This window comes from Amblyomma americanum, chromosome 1 (genome assembly GCF_052857255.1).
Source record: "Amblyomma americanum isolate KBUSLIRL-KWMA chromosome 1, ASM5285725v1, whole genome shotgun sequence".
NCBI classification, from domain to species: domain Eukaryota; kingdom Metazoa; phylum Arthropoda; class Arachnida; order Ixodida; family Ixodidae; genus Amblyomma; species Amblyomma americanum.
The window spans coordinates 455,018,756-455,028,343 of NC_135497.1; the positions used below are offsets into that span (position 1 = coordinate 455,018,756).

Below are 9,588 nucleotides of genomic sequence, written 5' to 3' on the forward strand. Positions count from 1 at the left end.
AATGGATATTGAGAAACAGCTAAGTTTCTTGATTGAAAGAACGAAAGCAGACCTTCACACAAATATAAGAAGGCTTGAAGAACAGCGAGACAAGGAAACTGAAGAGCCGTCAGCCCATTTCACAGATATCACAGAGGCTGATAGCTACAAATTGCTGCGGCGTTCAAGGCAGCTGAGCAGGAAGGACGTCACCTTAACCATAAATACGGCCGGAAGTCCTGTATGGAAATCCTCAAAACATCAGTTTGGCCGCTTCAGTTCATTAATAATGAATTGCAACCAGAGCTAAAGTTGAAACAGCCAGTTCTGGCAGGACTTTGGTTTGGTAGAACACACCCAAACAAGCAGCGTTTCCAGGAGAAGTTTGTGTCCTAGTTAAGCAAGACAAAGGCAGTGAAATGAACATATGATTTTCAAGAGCACATCTCGAAGCCTTTCGTGCTGTGCTGTTCAGTTTATACCAGCAAGGGCAGCTGTGCTCAACATGGGGAATTTCAATGGACATTTTGGGTGTCCGTGGTGCTTGATTCCTGGTACATATACTGAAGGTAAGGAAAAGCTTTGAGTTATTGCTGTTGCATTTTGGCTTGCGGTATTTGAAATAAAAATTATGCCATGCAGCTAGCTTATTATACACCGCTAAGGTTTAAATATGCTTCTGATACTTTGAAGTGGTGGGCACGATGAAATTAACCCTTTATGCGCTACATATAAACTTGTATAATTAAGTGCCGAAATGCCCAAATTTGTCTGCAGAACCATTTCAAACCAATCTTGTGAAATGAACTAAAAAAATCGTTCTTGTGATGAATGTCAACGTTTTTTGTGGTATCTATGGTAAGACTGTGCATTTTCTTCTGTGTAATCTGCAAGGATGAGTGATTTAAAATGCTTAAATAATGCTGATTTTCTTACATAATGACTCTCATGTTAGGAGTGAGTCAAAAAGCAGTACAACTGAGACCCTGAAACTTGTGTTGCGTTACATTGTAGAGATTGAAGTCTTGACAAATTAATAATTAGGCATTTGATAGTATGGAAATTTTTTGTGCAATTTTGGCATGTTGTGCAAAAAGATTGGCCAGCTTTAACATTTTTCCTCCCTTCCGATAATAATTTGTGCCTGAGCAAATTAATGAGATCCGTAAGCATTTTCAATTGTGCAAGCTTAAATATTTTTTACATTTGCTTCTTGTGTTATTGTGTGAAGACAGTATGCCGTACTTTTCACAAGATCCCCCAGAAGCCAGGACATCCAAGAGGAATGTGAAAGACATGAAGGACGCTGTCAAATACAATGACATTATCAATGGCTTCAAAGGCCATCTGCACTAATGAAATTGCGAGGTAAGCTTTCCATTTTTTTCGTTTCATTATTCTATGAATGCTATTCGCCACCTGTTTACAAGAGGTATTCCGAAAACTAATTTGGGAACAGTTAGGGACAATAGTTAATGGAGAATACTTAAATAATCTGTGCTTCGCTGATGATGTTGCCTTCCTGAGCCACTAAGGAGATTAATTGCAAAGCATGATCAATGACTTAGACAGGCAGAGCAGAACGGTGGGTCCAAAAATAAACGTGCAGAAAACCAAAGTAATGTTCAGCAGTCTAGCAAGGAACAGCAGTTCACACTTGGAAGTGAAGTGCTGGAAGTGCTAAGGGAATATGTCTAAGGGAATATGCAGATACTTTCGGAAGCTACTCTATCTGCGCTAAAGCTTATGCATCGAAACTGACAAGCATAATTACGTCGTGGTGCTGTGTCTCAAAAACCTGCACCTCCACAATCGCAGTATTTTACGAGCATGCTCGTGGTTCCCGCATTTCAAACCATGTCTATGAACGCTGGTCCTGCGCGAAGTTACTGAAGAGGTTGTTGTTAGCTCTATAAATTGCTGCTTGTGGTCGTTGGCGTCTGCCGTTCGTGAGGATGGCTTCCGAGATTTTCGAGGGCCTCGGAGGCCACGGGGAACAGACGGCACGAGGAGGAACGGCGTACTGCGAATGTTTCACATGTTCGGCTTAGGAGGAGATGTGTCACTTCTGTAGAATTTGACGTCACTTCCTGCACACCGGTACAGAGGTAGTGTGGCCCAGCCGAAGACACCATTTGGTTTTGGTTTATCAGTGTATGGTTGATAAAACATGTGGGTTAGGGCTTCGTTTTTCCTTTCTCAATAGTAAGTGCAACGTTTAAAATGATTGTTGTGTTTGGAGCAAGTGTGGTTTTTAGTGAGATTACATGAGTGTGATTAAAAAAAGTAATTTTCAGTCTCAGTTCATATGTTCAAGAAGTTCATATGTACAAGAAGAAAAACATATGGTGACATTAACAGATGCAAAGTGAATGCTGAATTCTTCCATTTCTCTCCAGGGCTCCTTCAGAAACATGTACACCTATACAATTTTTAAACATGAGCGCGGGAGCGTCGACTGCTCAGCGCTGCTGGGCCGGAAGAAGCAGAAGAGGAGAAAGCGTGAGAGTCAGGGGCATGCCAAAATTCATGCTGCTCGAGTAAGCTTCCCCTGCTAGGCCTTTCTGATTAGCGCTAAGCAACCACTGCCCATGAACAGCTGTTATGCATGGGTCGCCGAGAAGCTGCACCAATTATTTTTATCCGCTGCGCATGTCATGGGTGATTTAGAAAAGTGCATACATTTGAGAACAGCCAATCATTCCCAAGAAACCAGTTATAGTCTTTACTTACGAAAAACTGATTGAAGAGCACCCTCGATGTTGCCCCATTAATTTTGCTAAAGCAAATGCTTTCAAGACGCTACCCATAAACGAAACCCAGGCCTTAAATCGTGCTTGAAATGCTATGCATTTGCACCAGTCCAGAGCCACACACGCGCAGCAGATAGAACACTAAACAAACGCTCACAGAACTCGGCACAAAAGTTGCTTCGCCGGGGTTGCTTCGCACGAAACAGAACAGCCAAGCAGACTACGCTAGCTGCAGCGGCATGATCGGTGCACATGCTTTTTCCGCTGCCGATTTCCACTCTGCTTCACCTGGGCACCGCTGCACCGAGCAGTCTACACTCGCGCGTTCTTGTTAAAAAATTCGAAGGGCGCACATGGTTGAACCTTTTTATATGAATAAGTAACCAATTTCACTGACCGTTATAAATATAGGCGTTGTTTTGCTGACAGGCATGTTGTGCATATATTTTTTATGCAGGATACTACTATTGATGCAAGCATTGTAATGTTTTTGAAATTAAGTGGCATTCCTTCTGTGTGAGATGCAGTACAAGGCTGAAACATACTTTTGGCAATATTATTATGTTGGGATGGTGTGAACATTTACTGTTGAATGGTAGAATGCAGTTAGCACATGGTTCGGCATGCTTTTTAGATGAAGTACATGAATGCAGAGCAGTGATAATCAAGAGTGGAAGTATGTTGTACTTGTGACATTACACTGTGTGTTGCCCTTAACTACGATGCCCAATTTTTTCCAGATTTTACTTTCTATGCGACAGGGCAATAACTGTACTACTTATCTTCCTTTTGGATTGGTTTAGTTCATTGCACCTGACTGTGGCAAAGCGGCAGGGTTTAGGAAAAAGTAGTGCAGCTCTTCAGTTCACATGAACGTACGAAAGCAAGCTTTGTCTTGAATAAGAAATAACTGATTATGCAGCTTTTTTTCTATCCCACAGAAGCATGCCGTGTACCTGTGGTGCGGTCGTCAGCATTGTCGCGGGTTAATTTTGGAAATCAGCAGTGTGGTGTCGGTCATTGTGACATAATACTTACCCAAGCAGCACAGGTGATCAGCCCAATATTGCAACAGGATGGTCCCATCCTGGTCCTTTGTAGGGCCAGCTTTGCCAATACAGTTCCAATGTTGGGCCAATTACTTGTGCTGCTTGGGTAGTGCTCGTAAAATGAAGATTTGAGTAACTGGCATTTACTTCAAGCTATGTCCAAGCTCCACACCACTCAGATTTATTAGGGATATTTGTAAAGACTGCATGCCACCTCTGTGCAGTTGGTCAGCTGGGTACTTAACTCATTTGCACAGGCTGCTAAGGCTGCCTGTATATTTTCATTTTTCAGGGTATATAGCACCATTTAATGATGGCTAGCATTCCAGGCTAAGGACTGGCTCGCTTCATGCTCTGCGGTGGCATGTGGATACACCACAATAAATTGTAATGGTGGTGAAAAGTGAGGGCTATGCACCTGTGCATCGCCTTTTTGAGCTGTTTAATTTAGTACATACATTTTTTTCTTTAGGTCTTGACCTTGTGAATGGGCTTAGTGTCGAATATGTGCATAGAGTTCTGCGAGGCGTTGTGAAACAGCTTACTCGCACAATCATGTCTTCTTCGAACTCGGCTCAGTGCTTCTACATTGATAATGTACTGCTTTTAAATATTGCATGCTCAGCAGGGAATGGGCGGCAATGTAATGAGGTAAGTGCACCCACTTCCTACCAAAAATTTTGAGGTCCAACTAAAATAACAAATCTTAAATAAACTAAAGTAAAAGGAGGTATTGCAGATAGCTTGCATATGGTTGGTTTGTGTGATTTGGATAATTGAATAATTGTTTAGAACGCAATTGTGAAAGCATAACTGTGCACACAACTTACACAAAAGAAGACGAGCTTTTTCTGCCATTTATCGGTACGCTGCCTTAGTATGCTTCTGGGATCTTGCTAATAGGGCTTATCTCTTACTCAAATTGACACCTTAGTCTCATCAATACCACGCTTTTTCACAAGGCAGAAAGCTCACAGAAATTAGGATGCACAAGCATAAATGTAGCTGATTCAAACTGGCAGCACAGCTGGCCTGCATCGACTACTGAAGCACAAGAGTGCAGTGCTGTGGCTTGCCTTTAGACAAAGAGCAAGCGCGTGTGCCCCAGTAACTGTTGCAACCAGCCATACTCAGTGCTAAAAGTGCACTGTTATCAATGTGCTGGCGCTGCATGCATGCAGAGCTTGTCATTATCTGCCATGCTCATCTGCTATCAGCACATGCTGCTTATCACCAGCTCTGTTACAGCTGTGCATGTGTTGCACACACTACCTTTTCACCTTCATTTAAAGTCGGGCAATCATGATGCTTTGCTTTCTTTGCACAATATTTTCAGCAGTGCTGCTCTAGTTTATTTTTAAAGCTATGAAAGAATGGCTGATGAGATGCATTGATGTGTTGATTGCACTGACAGGTGTCTTGCTACCACTTGCTCTTATTGATAAGAGTCCACATACACTTGAAAATGGCAGACCGGTGCCTGCACGTCTTTAGTGTGGTTATCCACACAGTGCAGTCAATCACATCCCTTTACTGATCAGGCATGTTTTAGTATGAACATTAAATTTCGAAGAATCTGTCATTTCCCTTCAAGTTTCAGTTGCCCAGATTCAACTGTAGACATTTTCATAAACTATATTTAGTCATGTCTACTGTGTTCACCTTTTCTTAGTGACTATTGGAGGGTTCTCTTTAGTAGAAGGTCGTACAAACTTTTACTGCCGTTTATTTTTGGTTCCTACATGTGCCCGTGGGAGAGACATGGCTAATGTCCTAAGCTAAGTTGGCCAGGAGGCAGGATCACCATGTTGATGTCACAATACGTGGCTATTAAGTGGTACTGAATTATCAACATGTATGCATGTTGAACCATGAACATAGAACGGCAACTTTACAAAGCTCTTGACACGGAGAGCAGCACCAAAGGCACGATTTGTTTTGCGCAAAAGACTACCTTAACACTTTTCTTCTCTAATTGGGAACTAAGTTATACTTCACCTTGACCTGTATTTTACATTGCCAAATATTGCATAGATGAGCAAGGCATGAGAATGTTTATATATGTTCAATTACCTGTGCATTAATTAGTCCTTAAGCATAGAGCATAAAAAACTTGTACTAAAAGAGGCAGAGTAGCTGCAAATAGAATGAAAAGTGGTCATTTCATCTCTCAGGTGCCCCATCAGTAGTGTCAAGAATAAATGCTACACTGCTCACTATAAATCCTCCACACTGTATCAAGAGATTGCCACGAGCAGTCTCGGAGCGGGCTCATTGGAAGGCGTCAGAGTGGAGGCATTGGATTTTGTTTTATGCTCTGCCTTGTCTATACGGCATTCTTCATGCTGAATACTGGAGGAATCTTGCCAAACTCTCAGAGGCCCTGCACATCCTTCTGCGAGAAAGCATCACCTTTTCAGAAATTGACAAAGCAGGTAAGGTACCATAGAGGATGCAGTGCTTAAGTGGCATAGAAAGTGATAGCAGACATTTTTTCATAATTTTGCTTTAAATTTGGCTCCCTGCTGCCAAAATTGAGCTGGCACATCATGAAAATATTTAAAGCGTATATTTATGCCAGGTACTGTGGCACAAAGCACTATTCAATCTGTCAGTTGAGCTTATAGGTGATCTTTCTAGTCGCTCCTCATAAATGAAGCACTGAAAATGCTGGCTGTTGCTTCTACTGATGTATAAAAGGAGCAGACTTTATCCTTCAAATATTACTTTAGTGTGAAAAACAATTTATCAGGAGTTGTAAGTCCATATTTTCCAACTCCAGTACAAGAGTGTCAGGATTTCTTTTTTAGGGTTATATGGTCGAACCGGCAAATATCATGGAAAGCAGAGAGGTTATGATTAATTAGCTTCTAACTGTTTCTGGAGGGGAGGCAATGTTGGTGCAGGCAGCATTTATAGCATAGACGGTTGTTTCTTTTTTGTGATTTTTTTGGATCATTTGCATTATTTTAAGTATAAAACATTTAATTTGCTGAACCTACATAATAACTATGTAGTAAGCAGATGGTGAATTTGTGCAAGCAGTGCTTCTCGTGAACACCATTTTTTTATTTTAATTAGTGGGTTTGACTGAACCTTTCATTGTAGAGTCCCTGTTGGAGCACTTCGTCATTCGATGCCATTCCCTGTACGGCATTGGATCCATGACCTTCAACATGCATTCTTTGCTTCACCTGGCGAACTGTGTGCGGTCACGTGGACCTTTGTGGGCCCATTCAGCCTTCGTTTTAGGAGGTGGAAATGGAATGATTGTACGGCAAGTCTTCGCTGCAAATGGGATGCCTCAGCAAGTTGTCCAGGGGGTGATTATGCACCAGCAGCTGCAAAAATTGATTGGAAGCCCTCATCTGCCTCTGATTGAAAAGAATTTTTGTAATGAAATCATTACCTAATCGCTGGTGGACCACGCAAAGCGCATCAATGATCTATGCCTTTTAGATGAAGGCAAACAGATCATCCTGGAGAGTACTGGGCAGCATGCAGCGTACCTCTACTGTGGAATAAAGGCATCAGTTGCTTTAGGGTATGAATGCTCTGTACTGGCAAAACAGGTTATACACACCACCGCCTACAAAAGGCCATCAAAATCTGACACTAATATTGTGAGGACAAGCAGTGGCTGCTATAAACGTGTTGAAAAAAATTCTGCTTTTGCAAGAAAGTGCAACCTGCTTTCTAATCTGTCGGCCCATAATTATTGCCGACGTGATTAATTCACCTCCGCACATAAAGGAATGCTTCCTTTCTTATATCACAGCGTGGGTTGTTTTGCTTCCAGGAGAAGTGGCTGACAGTTGCTTGTTTGTAGAGCTTACGGATATTGACAAAACCTTCATCAGTGATCTGCCAAATAAGGTCGAAAGAGACTAATGCAGGCCTAACAAGTTATAAGCACTGCTGGCAACCAGGTGTAACCATGGGATTTGGAGATTGCTAACATACTTCTTGGTTAGGCCTAGAGTATTGTTTTTCACGCGTTTACTGCAGCGTTCAGAGATCTAGATTCGGAGAGTTGAGGATAAAAGTTAATCAAAAATACCTTAGTAATCTGCAATTTGCTTATTATATTGACATTGACTCAGGGTATGAATTCCAGAGTATGACTGAGGACCTTGACAGGCAAAGCAAAACAGTGATTTAAAAATTAATATGGAGGAATTTATGTCATGTTCAATATTTTTCGAAGGAAACAACAGTTAACGATTGGCAAGCAAGCATTGGAAGTTCAAAGGGAATATATCGGTTGAGGTAGATAGTGACCACAGTTTCGGATTAATAGAGTGTAATAACTAGGAGATTATGAATGGAGTGCAGTGCAATTAGCAGGTACTCGCAGATCATGAATGGCAGGTTACCAGTAGCGCCCAGGAGGAAAGTGTATAATAGCTGTACCTTACCAGTACTAGCCTTTGAGTCAGAAATGTAGAGTTTAAAGAAAACGGCTGAACCTGAATTGGGCTCAGCGTAGCGTGCTATGGAAAGGAAAATGAGTTTTCTTCCAATAACAATTTTTGCTGGAATGCAAGATGTTGCTAGCTCTTTAATCATGGACACCCGCCGAGAAACATCGAAGACACATTTCCACAGAGAGTAGGCTACATGGAAGAAGCCGTTCATAGTTTTATATGTGAATAGAAGTTGGTTAGCCAGACATTTATCACAATGCAGTGAGAAGAATTATTTTCAGATACAATAGTAATTTTGTGAGAGAGTGTAGTGGCGGTTCGGAGTTGACGTGCCTTTCCAAGGAAAAAGTGTGATATCCAATGAACAAAGCAGATTTTTTCTTGTTGTGTATATTTTTTCTTCCAGGTCCACGGGTGTACTTTGCGAAACAGTACATTATATGTATAGACAGCCATCATTTTCGGTGGGTTAAGCAGTATGCTTTCTTGAAATGAGATTACAGTGAAGGTGTGCATGCATATTGAAGTAGTGTTCTCTCATCCAATGTGAAAACCAAATCAATTCCTAGTGTGAAATGTGCTGCGCATTTGATCCTCATACAAATATTGTGCATATATATCTGCATTTCTGTTTTGTAAAACAATGTTAGTTGTACTAAAATCTTGCGTGTCAAGGTGCGTGTATAATTGTGTTGTGTAATGAGCTTTTGTATAAATATTCTGTATATTTGTTTGTATTTATATTATAACCTTTCTACAAACACTGAACTGCGTCGCCAGTTATGTACTTAACATTTTGTTAATTGAAATAGTAATGTCTTTTGAAAATCTACTAATAAAATTTTTTGAATAAATTCGAGTGCTTAGTTGTGTTCAGGCATGCAGCTGGGGCACTGTAAACATGCAATATATTATTTTGTAAACGATGAAGTTAACCTTTTCAGAAATATTTTGCTCCTGATAATTTAAGCTCCAGCAAAGAAGTTGTTAGTCTTGAAATATTTCTAAAATTTACTAGTCAATTAACTTATATTCACTTGAAAAAAGAAAAAAGATTTGTCATGCAGTTCGAATTCTAACAGCATATGAAACGACAAGAGTAGCTTTGATGCGTTTGACCCACTGAGTCTGTTAGTGCAATTATGAAGGTTTGCATTAATTATGTCAACCATATAAGCACATAGGCGTATCTGCTGTCCAGCATCAGCCATTATTATATTGAAGCTGCAGCTGCCATATTGCCCAACATGGACATGCTCCTACCGTGGTTTCCACACAGTCCAGTGTTGCCTGCGGGCCCAGCAGGATAATCGTGGTGGGTACCACCAAGGCACTGAAGTGCCCAACGTAGTTTCCGTGCTGCCCAGAATTGTGCAGTGA

At 41.2% G+C, this 9,588-nt stretch overlaps 1 pseudogene; it reads left to right on the forward strand.

The window, feature by feature from the left end:
- The first annotated feature begins 469 nt into the window (after nt 1–469).
- Nucleotides 470–9,588, forward strand: LOC144125830 (uncharacterized; annotated as a pseudogene).